This window comes from Pleurodeles waltl, chromosome 11 (assembly GCF_031143425.1).
Source record: "Pleurodeles waltl isolate 20211129_DDA chromosome 11, aPleWal1.hap1.20221129, whole genome shotgun sequence".
NCBI lineage: Eukaryota > Metazoa > Chordata > Amphibia > Caudata > Salamandridae > Pleurodeles > Pleurodeles waltl.
Window position 1 is genome coordinate 663,236,193 of NC_090450.1, and position 23,852 is coordinate 663,260,044.

A 23,852-nucleotide genomic window follows, 5' to 3' on the forward strand; every position below is an offset into this window, starting at 1 on the left:
AAAACTGTCTGTCCTTTTGCAGTGCCTACTCTGCCTTTCATCCTCCTGTCATGGTCACTCCCTATGTGTAGTGAACCCATCCCAACAGTAAATGGACCCATTTTAAACTATAACTTCCCTCTATGGGTGTCTTCCTTCTCTATTTCTACCAACTTCGGTATTGAGGTGCCCACCTCCACTATCCCTAACTTTGCTATGGTAACACTTAGCTTACCCAAACAGGTCACCCAAAACACTGGAGCAATGCCACGATGACCAACAGGGTCATGGGGCCTACTTTGCTTTTGGTCCTGTAGTCTGCCTCCCAGGCCAAGTACAGTGCTGCCATGAAGGGCAGCACCCAGCAGAGGCTACTGAAAGCTGTCAGAAGCCAGAACCATACCCTAAGCTCTCCAATGACAGGTGGGTGAGCTGCTTTAGGGGCAACTGTGGGGTCCTGTCACCCCTCTTGCTGTTTAGAGTCAGGGCTACCACATCCTGAGGCAGACACCTTTCTTCCACTCTCCCTTCTGTCAGTGCAGGGGCAACACCCTGAAGCTGGACAGCTGCCTGATTACTCAGGACTTTCTTGGGATCAGGTGAGACCTTACCAGTGACAATTCAGGGCTCCCCCCTACGTGGGCAGAAGGCCTTGGGCTCACTGGAGCTCTCTTTAAGAGTGCCCTACCTTACATTTCTTCTTCCCTTTTTTTGATGACCCCTGTCTCCTAACTGTAGGGACTGGCTCCCCAGGACTTTGGGTTGGGTTGTGCCCTGGGTGACCACCCTCTCTGGGACCAGACTCACCTAAGGAGGTCATACCCCAGGACACAATCTAAGGGGAGGTCAGCACTACCACCACCCTAAATCAGTCAAGGATACCCTCCCTCTCTAGGGGCACTATGGCTACAGTTTTGTTGGTGACCTCACCTGTGGCTATCCTGACTTTCCTGCTCTCCCCTGGGTCATACATGTCTGGGGTCAACAACCGGTCACTCACTATAGTGTGACTGGCACAGGTGTATCTCAGGCCATTGGTAGGGATCCTGTTCACCTGAATGGGGTGAAACTACCTACTCCCACCCTCAGGGATCACCAGCCTACCATCAGGTCATGTCTCCCAGCCCAATGCTATGAGGACCTCATCATCTGAGGAGTCCTCCTCCCTGGCTACACTGGACAGCCCAGTGCTAACCCCCTTCTTTGGATAGGCTGCATCTCCTCTCTGGTGACCTGTCTGCTGACAGTCAAAGCAGGCCTTATAGTTCAAGAACTTCTTTAAACCTGGGTCTCCCTGTCTCTGCTTGTCAGAGGTGAAGTGGGATTTACTCCCCTCCTTCTTAGGGTTCGGGGTACAGAGGGAGTCTCTGTGATAGGCTTACCACATCCCTCTTTAGGTTTTTGGGGACCTGACTCCCCATTCTTAGAGTCTCCCCCTGGGACCTGACAACCTCCCTGCTTCTCAACTACTCCTCAGCTGTATCCCCCAGCACTCTGGGGTTGGTCAGCTTAGAGTCCACTAGATGTTCGTGTAACTTCTCTTGGGTACAATTGGTCAAGATGTGCTCCTTCATGGTCAAATTGTACAACCCCTTATAAGTATTCAGTTTGTTATCCTGCCCTCTAGTGTATTAAGTGAGGTGTCTATAAAGTCAACCCAAGACTGGGTATTGACCTTCTGGGTATCCCTTAACTTCATTGGGTACTGCTCTTGGGTCAGACCAAGCGTCTTGGTTAAACACCTTCTACTGGAATAGGAATTTGCTTCCTACCCCCTAGGTTCACGAGCCTATCCCTCCGAGACCAACTCTCAATATTGGGGCTTAACCCTCCTCATTTGAAGAGCTCTCTCAAAGGCCTCCAACCACTTGTCTTTGTCATCCCCCTCTACATAAGCAGGAACAGCTGACTGGGGTAACCTGGGACAGAACCCACCACCCATGGACACCTCAACTTCTATGTCATTGCCTCCATCGCTGAATTAAATCTTTGCGCACTTTGTCTTTACTAAGGCCAACTTCTCTGCCTCCAAAGCTATAAGAGCTGCCTGGCCTCAAGGTCCTTCTCCCTGAGGTCCAGGTCTGCCTCTTCTTGGGTTGATGCCATGGACCCTCCCCTCCCATTAGCTCTGGATGGGGCCCTCACTACTGATGTCACCGACATCTTCCCTCTCCATTCCTACCTCTGAAACTTTTTCTGCCTCCATCTGCACTATCGAGGCTTCAAGGGACTTGATCATCACACCCTTCTTAAGGTTGTTAGCAGGAGGTAATCTCCTCTTTCTGCAGAACACCCTAAACTGAGCTGCCGTGAGTGTGCGTAGGCTAGCCAGATCAAACTCCATGGTCTCCTTAAAGTCATTTGTCACTTAAAAGAAATGCTGGCACGAATTGAACAGAACAATTTAGAAAAATCACAAATGTAGTAATTTAAAAAAAAATTAGTCTAAATCTGAAAAATGAAAAATACTTTTGCTCTAGGTCAATTTAGAAGATTTTAACTCATTTCACCTAAAAATGTACTGTGATATAAAACACAAGTACTGGATCCCACCACTGTGCACCAAAAATGTTGGAAAGTGGATTATTGATAAAGGCAGGTAAGTAGCTACATTTAGCAGTAGGCCACTAACCTCCACTTCACCTGTAGCAAGCAGTGAGTCCCTTCTTGATTCATCTGAAGACAGGCAAAGTCCTTTTAGTGGTGTAGACCAAGTATGCAACTGGTACAGTCCTTCAGAGTGCAGTGTTCAGGTCAGGTGGTCCAGCAGGGCAGTCCTTCTTCTGATGCTGTTCCTTGTGGGGATCTGAGTGTGGGTGCAGCTCTGCCAAATGTATCCTTGCTTTTGGGGTGTCCAATCACCTGTCCAACTGTCCAATCACAGGCAGGTCCCAACCCTCTTCGATGACCACTTCCTGGGAAGTGTGGCAAAAATCTATCCCAGGGAGCAATATCCCTTAAAAATACAACATGACTGAAACTGAATTCTCTAGGTTAGGTCTGGCTGTGCCCACCCACTGTTGTGGCTAAAAATCCTTAACACACCGCTCTCCTGCCTCTCCTAATCTAGTTAAGAGGGCATCTGGTTGTCTGGGTTTGCAGGGAATGGGGGAGATCCTGAGCTGCTCCAAATGTCCTTCACTCCTATGAAGACCAATTTGGCTGCTCTCCTCCCATCCTGTTTCACCATCTGCTGAGGCAGATCTCCTCCCCCAGGCACTTCCTTTGTGTTCAGACCAGGACATTTCACACCTCATCAAGGCAGCCTGGCCAGGCTGCCAGAAGCTGGCCAATCAGAGAAGGGTATTACAGAGCTGAAACTGGTAACCTTTAGGAAGAGTTCTAGAACTCTTTCCCTGAACTAGTTATATTAAATTCATCAATGGAAAGTTGTTGTGTTTATTATAATTATCAGTTGGAGACCAAACTTGCCATATCTAGCTTCTTTGGAGACTTTGGCCCTCATTACAACCCTGGAGGTGGGTGTTAAAGCGGCAGTAAAACCTCAAAAAATGGAATCATGACCATGGTAGAAACCGCCAACACAGACAGCCACTTTAACCGGTTCTGTGCCCAGGACCCTCTGTGGGGTTCCCCCCCACCCACTCAAGTCAAGGATGGAAGGGGAAGCCCTTCCCCTACCACCCCCGACTCCCCCACGCCCCCTGTGACATCAGCGCGCGAGCGCGCGCTGACAATCACAGAGCCTCCCCCATCGCGCTGGAAGCTCAGCTTCCAGCGCAATCGAAAGAGAAATGCTTTGCATTTCTCTTTCGATCACATGGGGGAGGCCCGGAGAGGCTTCAAAGGGAAGGAAATGTATTTCCTTCCCTTTGAAGTCTCTCCAAGTGCTTCAAAAGCCGGATTGCTTGCAATCCGGCTTTTGAAACGCCCACTAGACACCAGGGATTTTATTTTATTTTTAAATTGTCATAAAGGGAGTGACCCCTTGGGCAAGGGTCGCTCCCAGGGGGGGCATTTTTTTGGAAGGCTTTTTCTGCCCCCCCTGGGGGCAGAAACCTCTAGGCACCAGGGATCATTTTTTTTGTGTGTTTTTTTTTTGTTTGTTTGTTTTTTTAGAGATGGGGACCGACCCCTTAGGCAAGGGTCGCTCCCCTGGGGGGCAAATTGTATTTAGACCATTTCTGCCCCCCTTGGGGGCAGATTGGCCGATTTTAGGTCAATCTGCCCCCAAGGGGGCAGAAACCACTAGGCACTGGGGATTTTTTTTTGGCGCCAATGTCACGCAGGGGGAGCGACTCCGTAGGCAAGGGTCGCTCCCGGGGAGGGGTTGGGGCGGGAGGGCAAATTTATTTTAGGCCGTTTCTGCCCCCGGGGGGGCAGAAACCTCTAGGCGTCAGGGCAAAAAAAAATGGTGTGTTTTTTTTTTGTTTGTTTTTTTAGAGATGGGGAGCGACCCATTAGGCAAGGGTCGCTCCCCTGGGGGGCACATTGTATTTAGACCATTTCTGCCCCCATTGGGGGCAGATTGGCCGATTTTATGTCAATCTGCCCCAAAGGGGGCAGAAACCACTAGGCACTGGGGATTTTTTTTTGGCGCCAATGTCACGCAGGGGGACAAATTTATTTTAGGCCATTTCTGCCCCCCTTGGGGCCGGCTGAGCTAGAGGCCAAAATCCACAGGTAGGCACTTTGCAAAAAACACCTCTGTTTTCTGTGAAAAAATGTGATGTGTCCATGTTGTGTTTTGGGCCATTTCCTTTTGTGGGCGCTAGGCCTACCCACACAAGTTAGGTACCATTTTTATCGAGAGACTTGGGGGAACACTGGGTGGAAGGAAATTTGTAGCTCCTCTCAGATTCCAGAACTTTCTGTCACCGAAATGAGAGGAAAAAGTGTTTTTTGGGCCAAATTTTGATGCTTGCAAAGGATTCTGGGTAACAGAACCTAGTCAGAGCCCCACAAGTCACCCCATCTTGGATTCCCCTGGGTTTCTAGTTTTCAAAAATGCGCTGGTTTGCTAGGTTTCCCCAGGTGCCGGCTGAGCTAGAGGCCAAAATCCACAGGTAGGCACTGTTTTTTATAAAAAAATGTGATGTGTCCACGTTGTGTTTTGGGCCATTTCCTGTCACGGGCGCTAGGCCTACCCACACAAGTGAGGTATCATTTTTAACGGGAGACTTGGGGGAACCCTGGGTGGAAGAAAATTTGTGGCTCCTCTCAGATTCTAGAACTTTTTGTCACCGAAATGTGAAGAAAATGTGTTTTTTTAGCCAAATTTTGATGCTTGCAAAGGATTCTGGGTAACAGAACCTAGTCAGAGCCCCACAAGTTACCCCATCTTGGATTCCCCTGGGTTTCTAGTTTTCAAAAATGCGCTGGTTTGCTAGGTTTCCCCAGGTGCCGGCTGAGCTAGAGGCCAAAATCCACAGGTAGGCACTGTTTTTTATAAAAAAATGTGATGTGTCCACGTTGTGTTTTGGGCCATTTCCTGTCACGGGCGCTAGGCCTACCCACACAAGTGAGGTATCATTTTTAACGGGAGACTTGGGGGAACCCTGGGTGGAAGAAAATTTGTGGCTCCTCTCAGATTCTAGAACTTTTTGTCACCGAAATGTGAAGAAAATGTGTTTTTTTAGCCAAATTTTGAGGTTTGCAAAGGATTCTGGGTAACAGAACCTGGTCAGAGCCCCACAAGTCAACCCATCTTGGATTCCCCTAGGTCTCTAGTTTTCAAAAATGCACAGGTTTGGTAGGTTTCCCTAGGTGCCGGCTGAGCTAGAGGCCAAAATCTACAGGTAGGCACTTTGCAAAAAACACCTCTGTTTTCTTTAAAAAAATCTGATGTGTCCATGTTGTGTTTTGGGCCATTTCCTGTCATGGGCGCTAGGCCTACCCACACAAGTGAGGTATCATTTTTATCGGGAGACTTGGGGGAACGCTGGGTGGAAGGAAATTCGTGGCTCCTCTCAGATTCCAGAACTTTCTGTCACCGAAATGTGAGGAAAACGTGTTTTTTTTGCCAAATTTTGAGGTTTGCAAAGGATTCTGGGTAACAGAACCTGGTCAGAGCCCCACAAGTCACCCCATCTTGGATTCCCCTAGTTCTCTAGTTTTCAAAAATGCACAGGTTTGGTAGGTTTCCCTATGTGCCAGCTGAGCTAGAGGCCAAAATCTATAGGTAGGCACTTTGCAAAAAACACCTCTGTTTTCTTTAAAAAAATCTGATGTGTCCAAGTTGTGTTTTGGGGCATTTCCTGTCACGGGCGCTAGGCCTACCCACACAAGTGAGGTATCATTTTTATCGGGAGACTTGGGGGAACGCTGGGTGTAAGGAAATTTGTGGCTCCTCTCAGATTCCAGAACTTTCTGTCACCGAAATGTGAGGAAAATGTGTTTTTTTAGCCAAATTTTGAGGTTTGCAAAGGATTCTGTGTAACAGAACCTGGTCAGAGCCCCACAAGTCACCCCATCTTGGATTCCCTTAGGTCTATAGTTTTCAAAAATGCACAGGCTTGGTAGGTTTCCCTAGGTGCCGGCTGAGCTAGAGGCCAAAATCTATAGGTAGGCACTTTGCAAAAAACACCTCTGTTTTCTTTAAAAAAATGTGATGTGTCCACATTGTGTTTTGGGGCATTTCCTGTCTCGGGCGCTAGGCCTACTCACACAAGTGAGGTATCATTTTTATCGGGAGACTTGGGGGAACGCTGGGTGGAAGGAAATTTGTGGCTCCTCTCTGATTCCAGAACTTTCTGTCACCAAAATTTGAGGAAAATGTGTTTTTTTAGCCAAAGTTTGAGGTTTGCAAAGGATTCTGGGTAACAGAACCTGCTCAGAGCCCCACAAGTCACCCCATCTTGGATTCCCCTAGGTCTCTAGTTTTCATAAATGCACAGGCTTGGTAGGTTTCCCTAGGTGCCGGTTGAGCTAGAGGCCAAAATCTACAGGTCGGCACTTTGCAAAAAACACCTCTGTTTTCTTTCAAAAAATGTGATGTGTCCACGTTGTGTTTTGGGGCATTTCCTGTCACGGGCGCTAGGCCTACCCACACAAGTGAGGTATCATTTTTATCGGGAGACTTGGGGGAATGCTGGGTGGAAGGAAATTCGTGGCTCCTCTCAGATTCCAGAACTTTCTGTCACCGAAATGTTAGGAAAACGTGTTTTTTTAGCCAAATTTTGAGGTTTGCAAAGGATTCTGGGTAACAGAACCTGGTCAGAGCCCCACAAGTCACCCCATCTTGGATTCCCCTAGGTCTCTAGTTTTTAAAAATGCACAGGTTTGGTAGGTTTCCCTAGGTGCCGGCTGAGCTAGAGGCCAAAATCTATAGGTAGGCACTTTGCAAAAAACACCTCTGTTTTCTTTCGAAAAATGTGAAGTGTCCACGTTGTGTTTTGGGGCATTTCCTGTCACGGGCGCTAGGCCTACCCACACAAGTGAGGTATCATTTTTATCGGGAGACTTGGGGGAACGCTGGGTGGAAGGAAATTCGTGGCTCCTCTCAGAGTCCAGAACTTTCTGTCACCGAAATGTGAGGAAAATGTGTTTTTTTAGCCAAATTTTGAGGTTTGCAAAGAATTCTGGGTAACAGAACCTGGTCAGAGCCCCACAAGTCACCCCATCTTGGATTCTGCTAGGTCTCTAGTTTCCAAAAATGCACAGGTTTGGTAGGTTTCCCTAGGTGCCGGCTGAGCTAGAGGCCAAAATCTATAGGTAGGCACTTTGCATAAAACACCTCTGTTTTCTTTCAAAAAATGTGATGTGTCCACATTGTGTTTTGGGGCATTTCCTGTCTCGGGCGCTAGGCCTACCCACACAAGTGAGGTATCATTTTTATCGGGAGACTTGGGGGAACGCTGGGTGGAAGGAAATTTGTGGCTCCTCTCTGATTCCAGAACTTTCTGTAACCAAAATTTGAGGAAAATGTTTTTTTTTATCCAAAGTTTGAGGTTTGCAAAGGATTCTGGGTAACAGAACCTGCTCAGAGCCCCACAAGTCACCCCATCTTGGATTCCCCTAGGTCTCTAGTTTTAAAAAATGCACAGGTTTGGTAGGTTTCCCTAGGTGCCGGTTGAGCTAGAGGCTAAAATCTACAGGTAGGCAGTGCAAAAAACACCTCTGTTTTCTTTCAAAAAATGTGATGTGTCCACGTTGTGTTTTGGGGCGTTTCCTGTCGCGGGCGCTAGGCCTACCCACACAAGTGAGGTATCATTTTTATCGGGAGACTTGGGGGAACATAGATTAGCAAAACAAGTGTTATTGTACCTTGTCTTTCTCTACATTTTTTCCTTCCAAATATAAGAGAGTGTGTAAAAAAGACATCTATTTGAGAAATGCCCTGTAATTCACATGCTAGTATGGTCACCCCGGAATTCAGAGATGTGCAAATAACCACTGCTCCTCAACACCTTATCTTGTGCCCATTTTGGAAATACAAAGGTTTTCTTGATAGCTATTTTTCACTCTTTATATTTCAGCAAATGAATTGCTGTATACCCGGTATAGAATGAAAATGCACTGCAGGGTGCAGCTCATTTATTGGCTCTGGGTACCTAGGGTTCTTGATGAACCTACAAGCCCTATATATCCCCACAACCAGAGGAGTCCAGCAGACGTAACGGTATATTGCTTTTACAAATCTGACATTGCCGGAAAAAGTTACAGAGTAAAACGTGGAGAAAAATTGATGTTTTTTTTCACCTCAATTTCAATATTTTTCTTTTTCAGCTGTTATTTTCTGTAGGAAACCCTTGTAGGATCTACACAAATGACCCCTTGCTGAATTCAGAATTTTGGCTTCTGTTCAGAAATGTTTAGGTTTCTGGGATCCAGCATTGGTTTCATGCCCATTTCTGTCACTGACTGGAAGGAGGCTGAAAGCACAAAACATTTTTAAACTGGGGTATGTCCCAGTAAAATGCCAAATTTGTGTTGAAAAATTGAGTTTTCTGATTCAAGTCTGCCTGTTCCTGAAAGCTGGGAAGTTGGTGATTGTAGCACCGCAAACCCTTTGTTGATGCCATTTTCAGGGAAAAAACCACAAGCCTTCTTCTGCAGCCACTTTTTCCAATTTTTTTGAAAAAAACAAATTCTTCACTGTATTTTGGCTAATTTCTTGGCCTTCTTCAGGGGAACCCACAAAGTCTGGGTACCTCTAGAATCCCTAGGATGTTGGAAAAAAAGGACGCAAATTTGGCTTGGCTAGCCTATGTGGACAAAAAGTTATGAGGGCCTAAGCCCGAACTGCCCCAAATACGGAGAGAACACTGCAGGAGCATCAGGTCAAAAACACACCGGCACCTCAGGGGGACGGGGAAGGGGGGGCATCTCAACCGGAATATGGTACTATGCCACTGCTCCTGGAAGGGGCTTTATGCCCACTGCTTGGTCCTGGGGAGTGCAAAGCCACAGTCTCTCAAGTGGGTGGTTTGCCACTGCTTGGTCCTGGGGAGTTCAAAGCCACAGTATCTCTAGTGGGTGGTTTGCCCACTGCTTGGTACTGGGGAGTGCAAAGCCACAGTCTCTTAAGTGGGTGGTTTGCCCACTGCTTGGTCCTGGGGAGTGCTAAGCCACAGTCTCTCTAGTGGGTGGTTTGCCCATTGCTTGGTCTTGGGGAGTGCAAAACACAGTCTCTCTAGTGGGTGGTTTGCCCACTGGTTCTGGAGGGGCCTTGTGCTCAGTGTGCTTCATCCTGGCAAGGAGGGGGCGAGCAGATGCCTTCTTCCACTGTTTCTGGAGGGGGCTTTTTTGCCCTGTGTGATTCATCCTGCCAAGGATAGGGTGAGTGGATGCCTTCTTCCAATGGTTCTGGAGTGGACTTTGTGCCTTGTGATACAGACCTTGGGGAGTGACAGGTCACAGTCCCTCACATGGGTGTCAGACCCACAGGATTTGCAGTGGGCAGGATGCATGACACTCCATGGAGGCACTCCTACAGTCCATCTGCTGGTGGCTACGGTTGCACAGTGGTGGTAGTACAGGTGCTGGTGGGGGTGCTGCCAGTGGTGGGGGAGGCTCCAGCCCTTCCCCTGCAGCCTTGGATGGCTGCCCACTGGGGCTGCTGCCAATGGTGCTACTTGCGGCAGTGCAGGTGGCAGTGCTTGTGGCGGTGCAGGTGGCGGTGCTGGCCTTGGTGCAGGTGCTGGTGCTGCCAGTGGTGGGCAGAGGCTCCAGCCCTTCCCTGCAGCCTTGGACGGCTGCCCACTGGGTCTGCTGCCAGTAGTGCTACTTGCAGCATTGCAGGTGGCGGTGCTTGCAGCGGTGCAGGTGGCAGTGCAGGTGATGGTGCTGGCGGTTGTGCTGGTAGCCACCAGGCCTTCACCTGCAGGCTCGGACGGCTGAAGTGCCTTGGCTGGTGTTCTGTGCCCCTTCCTGCCCTTGGCAGATGATGGTGCATCCTTGGGTCTTCCAGCTGGAGTCTTTAACGTGGCCTTGCTGGGTGGTTGTGGCTCCTTCTCCTTACTGGATGCTGTCCCCTTCTTGCCCTTGCCAGGTGGCGGAACCTTTTTGGCCGTGGCAGGTGTTGGTGGCACACTGGCTAGGCTGACGGGTGCCCCCTTAGAGCCTCTGACTGCTGCAGAAACCACAGCGGACCTGGACTTGGTGGCTGAGGTGCTGGGCTGGGTTCTGGCCACCCTGGCCGGAGGTGAAGGATGGGGGAGGAGGGGTAGGGAAGAGGTCAAGGGTGGCTAGGAAAAGCTTATTTGGGACATTGGGGCGGGAAGAGGGTGAAGGCTTGGGAGTAGAGGAAGAGAGAGTGGTTGTAGGAGGTGTCAGTCTGCTGTGTTTGGGTACAGGTGCAGGTGCATGAGCTGGATGTTGTTGTGAGGTGGATGGCTGTTGGGTGGGTGTGTGCTTGTGTTTGTGTACTTTGGGAGGAGGGGTCACAGATACAGTGCGAGAGGACGCAGGAAAGATGAGCCTGGATGTGGGGGTGGTGACTGCCAGTAAGGGGCGTGTGGTGATAGGCATGCTGGTGATGGAGGTAGTGGATGAGGATGTAGTGCATGCAGGTGTGTGTGGAGACGCTACTGGGAAGGGGGTGGATGAGGAGGAGGAGGGAGACACAGTGGAGGCAGTGGATGTTGGTGTGTCTGCATCTGGATGGTGCTTGTGTGAGTGCTTGTGAGATGAAGTGTGGTGCTTTTGTTTGCCTGAGCCACTTCTGTGTGTTGATTTGGGTTAATGCTGGTATGAAGGTGTGCTTGTGATAGGCTGGGGTGGAGGGGATTAGGACTGGGTAGAGGAAGTTGGAGGGGGGAGGCTGGAGACAGGGATAATGGCTGCCATGATTGCGGAGACCAGAACCTGAAATGCTCTTTGTGGGGCCGCAACGCCAGAGTGAATGCCCTCGAGGTTTGCATTTTTTTGTTGCAAATGCCTCTCGACACCCTGGATGGCATTCAGAATGGTTGACTGCCCAACAGTGAGGGATCTCAGGAGTTCAATAGCCTCCTCACTGAGGGCAGCAGGGCTGACTGGGGAAGTGCCTGGGGCGAAGGAGATGCCCACCCTCCTGGGTAAGCAGACACGGGAAACACACTGAGGGGCTGCTGGGAGGGCAGTGCTGGTACGGGGTGGTGGCTGTATCTGTTGTTGGGGTGGGCACAGAGGTGTCCGCCACCACCAGGGAGCTTCCATCTGAGGAGGAGTCGCTGTCTGTAGTGTCCCCTCCTGTCTCCGTCATGGTGCTCCCCTCGCACTCTGTCCCACTGGTGCCCTCACTGTCAGTGAATTCAGCCTCCAGGCCCATGTGGGAGGCAACTCCCTCCATCCCCGGTGCCTCTGCTGCTCTTCCAGATGATGCTAATGCACACAAGGACAGGGTATCAAAACAAGAAGTGGGGGAGAGCAGAGGATACACTTGGTCGGTGCCAGCAACAACACTACTGTTGGTGTACACAACACACAGGGATCAGCCTTATGCACTAGGCCATGCACTACCAGTTACAAAGCTACTCACCAGCCCATGGGGTACATAGCATAACACCATCAGGTGCACACCTGAAACCAACAGGACCCTGCCCAGTAGTAGATGGCCACTAACACTATTGTGGTTGGAGTACTTCAGAGCCTGCCCAACAAGGGACCTACCCTGCCATGCTTGCCCTGGCCTAGGGGCACCCACAGCCCCTATCCCCCACCCAGGTAAAATGTGAAAGCGCGCAAAGTCATGATTTAGATTCTGTACTCACCCCCTTGTGGCTGCTGTGATGCCTTCAAGTGCCCATCCAACTCCAGATAGGCCACCGCCAGGATGCAGAACATCAGGGGGGTCAGGGTACGACAGGCACCCCTTCCTTATTGGGAGGCCAACCCCAGCTGGGCTTCCGTCATCTTCCTTGCCCAGCGGTGCAGGTCCTCCCACCGTTTGCGGCAGTGGGTGCTTCGCCTGTCAAAACCCACAGGGTCCGCACCTCCTTGGTGATGGCACCCTTTTTCTGATGGCCGCTGACCTGCAGGAAAAATACAGCAGAAAAGGGATTAGTCATACCGTCCGGACTGTTATACTCATGGCCCACCATATCCCCCTCATCCCCTTACGCACATTCATTCACGACCATACATGCAGCACTCTGCCCAGGACTGCTCAGCACCCCCCACATGAGGCTTACACACACAGCACTCCATACATTCATGGCCCAGGCATCATGCTCACAGTATACTCACCTGTTTGTCTGGAGGACCATAGAGTAAAGTGTACTGGGGTAGGACCCCATCCAGCAGTCTCTCCAACTTCTCCGAAGTGAAGGCAGGGGCCCTTTCCCCAGATACTTGAGCCACTGTCCCTTCCAGACACAGGTCACAGCAGCACTTGCAGTGTAGGTCCTCTCCTGTTGAAGGTCAGGTAGCAAGTGAGTGAACAGATAGAAAATGGCTGTCACGTCCGCGGCGGTGCGTACCTTCAGCCGGCGTACATCGCCATTGGCTCCTGGAACTCATAGGGCCTAATGTTAACCAATGCGAAGTTGCGCTGCGGTCATCGACCGCCGACCACTACGGCACATAATGGCAGCAGAATTACCTCATTTCCCCTTGTCTCTCCTCAGAGGTCAGGCAGCCACCATTTCACGGGGGCACAGGCCATGGCACCTAACTGCATCACAGCAGACATTGGCACATCAACTGACTCTCAAATTCACATACTGTTTCTGTAAAAGAAGAAATGCATAATTATTTCAACATATGTGTGAATATGACCCTCTGCTCACTGTTTTTCTCCCTGGATTGCAACCGCTGCAGATGAATATGAGATGGAGACATCCCCCTGTGTACCGACCCCTGGTGGACCTGGAGACAATGGAGGACAGACACATTATCCTAACCTACAGACTTGATGGGGCCACAATCCAAGAACTGTGTGCCCAATTGGAGCCAGACCTGATTTCAGCTATCCGCCAGCCAACAGGTATCCCCCCTCTTGTGCGGGTCCTGTCAGTGCTCCATTTCCTGGCAAGTGGTTCCTTCCAAGCGACAGTGGCCATGGCATCAGGCATGTCACAGCCTATGTTCTCAAACATGTTGACCAGAGTGTTGTCTGCTCCGCTGAAACACATGCGCAGCTACATCGTATTCCCCCAGGTGGAGGATTTGGCCACGGTGAAAGCTGACTTGTATGCCCTGGGACATATCCCCAACATCATTGGTGCCATTGATGGTACACATATAGCATTTGTCCCACGCCGGAGGAATGAACAAGTGTTCAGGAATAGAAAAAGCTATCACTCTCTGAATGTGCAGATGGTGTGTTTGATAGACCAGTACATCTCCTATGTCAATGCCAAGCATCCTGGCTCTGTGCATGATGCCTTCATCTTGAGGAATAGCAGCATTCCATATGTGATGTCTCAACTCCACATGTGGCTAATAGGTGAGCCCATGGTCCCCACCCAGTTGATGTAGGTATGTGGGTGTGGGGTTGTCCCTAAGGGTGAGTGTCTGTCTAACAGGTATCCCTCGAATATTTGCAGGTGACTCTGGTTACCCCAACCTCTCATGGCTACTGAACCCAGTGAGGAATCCCAGGACAAGGGCAGAGGAAAGTTACAATGAGGCACATGGGCAAACAAGGAGGATAATTGAAAGAACCTTTGGCCTCCTGAAGGCCAGATTCCGGTGCCTCCATCTAACAGGTGGATCCATGTACTACTCACCCAAGAAGATGTGGCGGATCATCGTTGCCTGTTGCATGTTGCACAACATGGCCTTGAGAAGCCAGGTGCCTTTTCTGCAGGAAGATGAGCCTGGGGGAGGTCTTGTGGCAGCGGTGGAGCCTTTGGACAGTGAGGAAGAGGAGGCAGAGGAAGAAGATGTGGACAATAGAAGTTCACTTATTCAACAGCACTTCCAGTGACACACAGGTAAGACACTCTAACTTCACTTTCCATTGCAGTTTTGTGTTAGACATTGTACATGGCAGCCTGATTTTCGGCATTCTATGGCCACTTACTGTACCCTTTGGCAACTCTATTTTCAGATCTCTGTGCCTCGCTCTTGCTCCTGGTGTGTTTACTGCTGCCCACTACAGGTCATACCTATGTCTACATGACTGTACAGTTGAATTGCAATATTTACAGCTTGTAAAACAAATACATATTTGAATCAATTGACACACTCTATACTTGTATTTGTTCCAAGAGTGTTTATTTATGTGCTAATAAGTGGAGGAGGTATTGCAATGGGCTGGGTTGATGATGGAGGAAAGTCCAGGGTAGAGTCCAGTCTATTGGTATCACAGGTGCATTGTCCAATGGGGCATAGGAAGGGGAGCAATAGCAGTTTAAGGTGGACAGGGTGACAGAGTGGGACAGAAGGGTAACAATCAGGAGAGTCTTATTTCCTGGGGGGGGGATCTTGGCAATGTTCTCTAGCTTCTGCCTGGATCGCAGGGACCTTTTGCCTGGTGGTTCTCCATCTGCAGGGGGAGGGGTGCTGGTGGCCTGTTGTTCCTGTGGCGGGCCCTCCTGTCCACCAGCACCGGCGGAGGTGGAGGGCTGTTCTTCGGTGTGGCTAGTGTCAGCGGCCCGTTGATGTGCCATAGCCTCCCTCATGGTGTTGGCCTGTCTGACAGCACCCCTGCAATGGTGAACAGGGTGGGTTGGATGTGTTTCAGGTCCTCCCGGATCCCCAGGTACTGTCCCTCCTGCAGCCGCTGGATCTCCTGCAACTTGTACAGTATCTGGGCCATGGTCTCCTGGGAATGGTGGTATGCTCCCAGGATCTCTGCAAGTGCCTCATGGAGAGTGGGTTCCCTGGGCCTGTCCTCCCCCTGTCGCACAGCAGTCCTACCAGCTTCCCTGTTGTCCTGTGCCTCTGTCCTCTGAACCGTGTGCCCACTGCCACTGACCCCAGGTCTCTGATTGTCTTGGGTTTCTGGGGTTGCCTGGGGTCCTTGTAGTGGTGGACACACTGCTGATTGACGTGTCCTGGAACAGAGGGCTGGGCACGCTGGTGGGTGCTGTGCTGATGTTTCCTGAGGAGGGAGGCTCAGTGGAGGTTTGGGACTGTGGCAGGGTAACCGACTGTCCAGAGGTCACTGATGGGCCAGGTTGGTCATCGTGATCCAGGCGTGCAGAGCTGCTTTCATCACTGTGGGCCTCTTCTGTGGGGTACTGGATGTTGGTGGCACCTCCTCCCCATGACGTTGAGTGGGGATCCTGTGGGGATGAAACGCAGTATTATTGTATCTGTGTGTGCCATCTTGTGCATGGGTATGTTTCCCTCTATGGTTGTTATTAGCAAGGCAGCTTTGGCTTGTGTGAGTTGTGATTCGGTTGGCTAAGTGATGGTCACTAGTGTGCATGCTGTGGTGATAGGTGTCCGTGCAGGTCTGTGATAGGTGTCCATGCATTGTTGTTGCATGCATGGCTTGGTATTGGGATAGGAAGGTTGTGATAGTGGGGTATGTGTGAGGTGGTGGAGTGAGGGGGGTGAGGGTAGGGGTAGGAGTTTGTGATGGCATGAAGGTAGGGTGGGGGAAATAGTAATAAATATTTGACTTACCAGAGTCCAGTCCTCCTGCTCTCCTGTGAGGCTCTCAGGATGCATGATCGCCAAGACTTGCTCCTCCCATGTTGTTAGTTGTGGGGGAGGAGGTGGGGGTCCACCGCCAGTCCTCTGTACGGCTACCTGGTGTCTTGCAACCACGGAACGCACCTTTCCCCGTAGGTCAATCCACCTCTTCCTGATGTCATCCCTTGTTCTTGGGTGCTGTCCCATGGCATTGACCCTGTCCACTACTCTCCACCATAGCTCCATCTTCCTTGCAATGGACGTCTGATGCACTTGTGATCCGAATAGCTGTGGATCTACCCGGATGATTTCTTCCACCACGACACTTAGCTCCTCCTCTGAAAACCTTGGGTGTCTTTGTGGTGCCATGGGTGTAGTGTGAGTGGTATGTGTGAGGGTGTGTGGGGTGATGTGTTGGGGTGTGTGCTGTGAGGTGCATGGATGGTGTATGGGTGATGGTGTTATGTGGCTCAGATTGAGTGAGTGCTTCTGGCTTGTCTCTCTCTCAGTTGGCAATATTGTTTTTCATTGTAGAGGATTGTGGGTATTGTGGGTGTGTCTTTTATATTGGATTGGGTGTGTGAGTGTTGTGTTTGTATGTGTGTCATGTGTGTGTATTTTGAATTGTCCAATGTGGTGTAGTTTTGTTAGTCTGTGTGTATTTTGAGCGCGCCGGTGTATACCGCCAATGTTTTACCGCGGTTGAAAGACCACAAAGGTGATTCGTGGGTCCTGCTGCTGTGGGTGTATTTCTGTTGGTGTAACGGTGTGGGTTTTGCTACCGCCAGTTTATCACTGACCTTTGCGCTGGCGGACTTGTGTGGGTGTCTTTATAGTAGCGAATTTGCATGTAACTTTAATTTAAAATTACCAGCAAGGAAGGCCTGCCTTTAAAATGACCCCGGGTATCTCAGCATTGCACCTATGGTGGCACTACCTATGCTGGTGTCCCTAAACCTACATGCCCTACCATACACTAGGGATTTATAGGTAGGTTGATCCTGCTAATTATAATTAGCCTAATTTCCATACTCATTTTACACAGAGCACTGGCCCTGGGACTGGCAAGCAGTACCCAGAACACCATGAGAGTCAGGGAAACACCAGCAAAAAGTGAAAATGGGGTCAAAAAGTTAGGGGGCTTCTGCAATCAGCCCAGTTTACTCACATAACTAACTATAACAGCTAAATTTCAATGGTTTTGTACATTTAAAATGTGAACCTAACTATAAAGTCCCTGTAACCTTTGCATTTCTTCAGTAAATTTCTATGTTTTTTTAATTCTATTTGCTAACTATAACATCCGGATAACCTTTTTTTCAGTGCAGTTCAATTTTTTTTTACTTTAAGCTATTTTAATTACTGTACGTTAGTCCAACCACCGATGCCCATGGCCTGCGGCCAGGACCCTGTGGCCTACCACTTATAAGCACCATACAATGTGCCATGCATGGCCTTCACCAATGCATGGCAAGGGTTGGTCACAGGGCCTTTCCTGCGGCCAGCATTGCGCCATACCCCTTATAAGCACCCAACCCTGTGCCACGCATGGCCTCTATCCATTGGGCTCTTTTGATCCCCAGGGACCACTACCTCCCTGGGGCTTTATTTTAATAATGGAGGGGGGCTGCGTGGACCCCCCTCCTGGGGCATAACAAAGCCCAGGACCCATCCCCTCCCTGGGGCTAAATGGAGAAATATGTTGGGGGCTTGAGGAACCCCCGGTCTCCAGGGACCAACACCTCCCCGGGATCTATACATTGTTAAAATTGGGAGCTGTCACAGCTCCTGTCAAGTGAAAGCAAACAGCTATCTCCCAAGGATGGGCACTTCATGAGAGAGCAGGAGCCAGCCCTGGGGTGTTGCGGTCCCCAGGCCATTAATGGCTCCTGGAGAGGGGTGCCATTGCCCCTCTCCTTTCATTTCCCTGGGCCAGCCCCCTGGAGATAATGGTCCCCAGGGTCGTATATGGCCAGGTAGGCGGGCATGCAGCCACCTCCCTGTTTAAATTATTAATTTGCCCCAAGTAGGTGGTGGTCCTCAGGGCGGGGGGATCCACAAGCCCCCCATTTACTTATTTATTGAATTAGCCACAGGGAGGTGGTGGTTCCTGGATCATCTGAAAGCCCCGGGGGTGGTGTCCGCATGGCTCCCCCTCATTTCTTTTAATAAAGTCCCAGGGAGGCTGTGGTCCCAGGGGCTAAAAAAGCCACAGGAGGGGGATCTGCACTGCCCTCTCCTTAATATTAATCAAGCCACAGGGATGTGGTGGTCCCTGGGGCTCATATGAGCCTTAAGAGGGGTGCTGATGCACCCCCTCCTTTTTTTGTTATTCTCTTATGCCCCAAGGACCTACACTTCTAATTTCCCCAGAAATTACATCACTCGTGGCATCTTTTATAATATCATTGATAATATCAATGTAACATTTGCAGTAAAATTATTGGTAAGATAACTGTGCATGGCGAGGGTGTGAGTTATAGTTACCTTAGGGCATGAGTTACAGTTACTTAGCATAACCATGACTATAACTGCTGAATTTGTATGGTATTGAATGAGTGCAATGTGAACCTAACTAGAAAAATAACATGCTTGTAACCTTTTGTTTTTTAACTAAATAAATATATCAGTGATGTCATTGGAGATGTCACTGACCATGTCATGAGTGATGTAATATGTTAGGTGATAAGCAGTGCATTACGGGGCGCAAGTTATAGTTAGCTTACATAACTATACCTGATGAATTTCTCTGGTTTTGGGCAATAAATGCAGAACCTAACTATAACATCCTTATAACCTTTATTTTTTTCAGTGGATCTTTTTCAGTGAATTTCTATGTTTTAAAAGAAATGTATTTAGTAACTGTAACATCCCTGTAAGGTTTTATTTTTTGTGATTTGTTCAGGTTTGAAGGTTTGTAGAAATGTGTTTGTATTATTATTATGTTTAAAAATATAGATTATTTTACTGTATGAGTACATCTAAAGGCAACGGAATGATTGCATGAGTGGTCCATGCGTCAATTTATTGACTTCATAGCATACTTCATTTTACTTAAGTGTTGTGTGGCTATATATATATGAATATATAAATTGTTTTTGTTCTGTGATCTTGTATCTACCAGTGCTACATCATTTTTTTCATGTAGATTGCAGAATTCATAGCAAAACTCATGTGTACATGGATATTTTAGTAGACAAGAAGAAACATAACTCACTTAAACTCACTAACTCAAATTTTACCTTCTATTTAGTGAGCTATGCATCATTGTGTGTGTGTGTGTGTGTGTGTGGGTGCGTCACTGTATGCATCAGTGTTTCCCTAGGTATGTTAGTATATGCATCTGTGTGTGCCTTGGTGTGCATTAATGAATTAGTGTGTGCCTGGGTGTGTCTTCATATGCATCAGTGTGTTGTATATTGGTGCATAATATTCCTCATGTGTAACTTTCATGTACTACAATAAAAGTATTACTCTTATTAAATGGTTTAACTAGCTTAAAGTATATGTGACAGAAAATCTTCACATGAATGTTCAGCACCAGCTGGAAACATTGGTAAGTTACTGATTTTTTGTTGTAGGGAATAAGAGGTCTTGTGTTCATATGGCAGTTACTGTATGAGTTTCTAAGTTTGTATGATAATACAGGATACTTAGTTTCTGTCAGTATTTAAAAAGCATTAATAAACTAAAAATAGCTATGTTTTTGTTTATCATCATTAAATTTAAATTCGGATCCACGGTGCTTCAAAATGTGGATGTCCGTATTCTATGGTTTTTGGTCTGCTCACGTGATTGAGGCAGAACCGCAATTCTGGAACTGCAGTTCTCGCTATTTTTATGAGGTACATTTTACTATATGGAGATGTGATTTTTGTATTGGAGTTAGGCTGCACCTTATGTAACTAGACGTACCTTGTCCTATAGTTGTTTTATATTTAAATATGTGATATTATGTCTTATCAGGAGTTGTGGCTCCACAAAGTATTCTGTGGATCCTCCCAATGATGAAAAAGAAATACTCTCATTTTATTCGTTGTGTATGGACCACACCCTACAACAGTTACACCCACACCGTACAGTGTCCATTCTGCTTTAAAATCTTAGGAGGGAGCAGTGCTGTTTTGAGGAGCTCTTCCTTTAGGTGATTTACTTTCCAAGTTTCTCGAAAAAGAATGGCTTCAACTTCTTCAGCAGCAGTAGATCCAGAGGATCTCAGCATGGAGGAAGAGGAAGCTACACCTCCTATAAAGAAGGAAAGTGAGGTGTGGAGACACTCCACTATCAGTGTTGGTGAAACGAAAGTGACAGCAAATATATCACATGTACCATCTCCGGGGAGCAACTTTGAAATGCAACCACCAAGAAGTATTCCTGTGAAATAAGTCCCATGTGGAAGCACCTAAAGACAATACATGAAAGGGCATGTAACAGAATCCTGCATGAAAGAAAAGGTTCATCTGCTTCAACAAGTGCTGATGGAGACTCTTCACAAACAACTGTGCCATCCATTTCTCCAGATCTGGGAAGAACAGTTACGTACTGTTCTAAATCCAATGTTTTACTTGCTGCGAAGGTGTCATCTGAGGCTGAATTTTTTCATGCCATTGGAAACCTCAATTGCTAGGTTTTCTTTTTATTTGTAATCTTACTTTTGGAGTTTTTTCAAGAAGAAGGATGTTGATTCTTAGGCCCATATTTATACTTTTTGACGCAAAACTGCGCCATCGCAGTTTTGCGTCAAAAAAATTTGCGCCGTGTAACGCCATTTGGATGCGCCATTCGGGCGTCAAATTTATACTTTGATGTACGGTGGCGCAACCAACAGGTGGGAGTCATTATTTCGTGACGCAAACAGCGTCGGTCTGTCGTAAGGCAAACCCACGTAAAAGTGACGCAAATCACTGTGGGTCGATTTACGACAGCGCTATCGTGAATACGCCGTTTTTTTTCACGCTATTGCGTGACATTTTTGCGCGAAAACTGCACTGACAGGAGAGGAGACCCAAAATGGATCCCAGATGCCCCAACAGACCCCAGGAGGATGAGAGCAGACCAGGACCCAGCCAGGAGGAAGCACACAGGAACCAGGACATGTTAAAGAAAAAAAGAAAGTGTCGCTTCAGTGCAGAGGAGCAGGAAATCCTGGTGAAAGAGGTGACGGAACACCAGCACCAACTTTTCATATCCTCAAAATTGCCACTCAGTAGTAGAGAGGCCATCTGGAAAGAAATTGTGGACAAGATAAACAGTGTGGCTGAAGAACGCCGGACAGTCACCGAGTGTAGGAAACGCTGGCATGACTGTAAACGTAGGACCAAAGAGAAAATGGCCAGGAACAGGAAGGCAGCAATGCAGACTGGAGGGGGGAGTCCAGCACAACAGGAGGCTCTGGACCACATGGAGGAGATGGTCGCAGCCATCATCCCAGAGGAGATTGTCACAGGGATACAAGGACTGGACAGCGCAGACTACCACGACACTACGCACATGCAGGGTAAGTCGCATGGGGAATTACAATGCAATAATGGGGACTGTAAGCAGGGGGGGGATACCTACTACACCATGCATGTAACTTAGCACATATATGAAGTGGCATGGGGAAAAGGGCACGGCAGGGGGGAATGCCCAGTACTGACCATAGCCGGGCCACGACAAAATACTACCACCACTACAGTCCCATGGGGACATCCTGTAATTACACAAGAGAGCCAAGGGAAACCAGTGACAGGTGGGAAGGACACTACCCTGAATCCACATCCAGGCACTTGTTTTGCACAAACTATTCCCCATCAACTAGGTCCCTACCTGTAATGCAGTAGCAAATACAACAACTGCAACTTAACTGCCACCACAGTTGACAATAACACCTCTCATCTCTGGGCAGCTATAGTACCAAATGGCAGGAACCCCACCCTGGAACATACATTCCTAAATTAGGGGGTGAGGATGACATCTGCAACTACTCCTAGAAATAAGACAAAGCTACCAGTACACTTAAATGCCGAATGTCCATAACTGACACATACATAAGCCTAAGTAAACAGCAATAGGAGCCACACAGCACTAACGACACACACATGCTGCATACATCAGGGTCCCTCACGTGCCTGCCTAACAATGCTACATCACAAATGTCATACTGCTCAGACAACAACATTGACGAGGGGACACAGGCAACTGGTCAATGAAACACATCTGCACAGTCTAACCAAAAAATAGGACATCCATACGATAAACAAGCCAATCCAGTAAGACACACGAGACCCCATCAGATACAAACATCAACAATGTTTACATCCATACCACATCCTAACATTGACATACATAGGTCATGCCACCTAACATGTACAGATCATGCAATGTGAATAAAAAGTGTATGGTGCAGGGCCTGTGAGGCAAGTGTGCTGGCAGGGCAGTCACAACACCCACAGTCAGTCAAAGTGTAGCGTGGCAAGTGAAACGTATACTTTGCGCAATAGCCTCAGGCTGGAGGCCTTTGTGCATCTTACCCTGAATGTACTTATACTCATTTGCTCACATCTAAGTGCCTCAGAGCACTTTGCACTAAATTAATCTCATTGCCCTTCCTATCAGTTAATGTAGCAAATAGTCAGTCCTGAGGTGCTGGCAATTAGTCAAATCACCCTGTTTTGCCTACTTCTGCACTGGAGTTTGCCAGAACATATTCACTCTGTGCCCCAGTCAAGGATACCGTCTGGTTCGTTGATGATAGATGTGGTAGGGGTTAAGGTTTGCCATTCCTGCGTAGGGAAACTTTGTCATCACCATGACATATGTCTTTTAAATTCACTTCCTCGTCCCAAGACACGCATGGGGGAGTTTACAAACCGAAAATCACATCTAGATGCTGCCTGCCTTGCTGCTGATGCACAACCAGATCCCAGCCCATTCCTCTGATATGAGGGATGATGTCTCCCCTGTGATTCAGACAGACAAGCTCCAAACTTAACATGCAGTGCTATATATAGAACAAGCAGAGGGAGAGTAGAAACTGTTAGGCACCATGATAGCTGTGTACCAATGTATTACTTTCCTGCGGACTATTTCAGTTCTAACTGTGTGTATTGTTTTGGTTATTGGGGCTCACACCGAAATTCCTACAAGTCAGTTGTACACTGAAACTTCATATCCAACAAATACTGTCTGTGTCATTTGTGTATGGGAACATACCGGAAAAGATAGAAATGTGTAGGACCTGAGTGACCACCACTTCCCTGAGAAGTCCCAAAGATGTCATGGGCTTGGACTTCTAAACATTCCTCTGTTGTGGGAGACCAGAGGCACTGCTAGTCTGTCTGAGCTAAATACAATATCTGGGTGACAGAGTTATTTACAAGTGGGTCAAACTTAGTCCCCCACACCATTAGCTATCCTGCTGCCTAGAAAGCCAAGAATCACATGTAGGATAATGAGAGCCCACCCAAACAAATGTCCCTCCATAACAATAGTGAAACACCGAGAGAGGAGTAGGACAAAAAAATGCATATTCCAAAATAATTACAAATCAACACCTAGAGATGTCCTGGCAGGCATGTCTGATAGCTCCATATCATATATGTGACACATAGGTGGGCCATAGGCCTACAACAATGCCCTATGACAGACAGCAGATACCAAGACAAAATCAGAGTACAAAGTAAAGGCATCCAAAGGCTTGTATCTTAGTGCTAAATGATCTCAACACAGACACACTAATTGTATCCTGTTTCTTTGCAGAGGAACACAGATCTCCTGCCGATATGCCTGTCCATGAGTTCCCTGATGACATGGATGACGAGAACATCAACCTCACACAAGAGACCATTGACATGGTCCTCGAAAGCCTCCAAACCCCCCCTTCAGTAACAAGGAGGAGCCAAGATGAAGCAGCCACCACA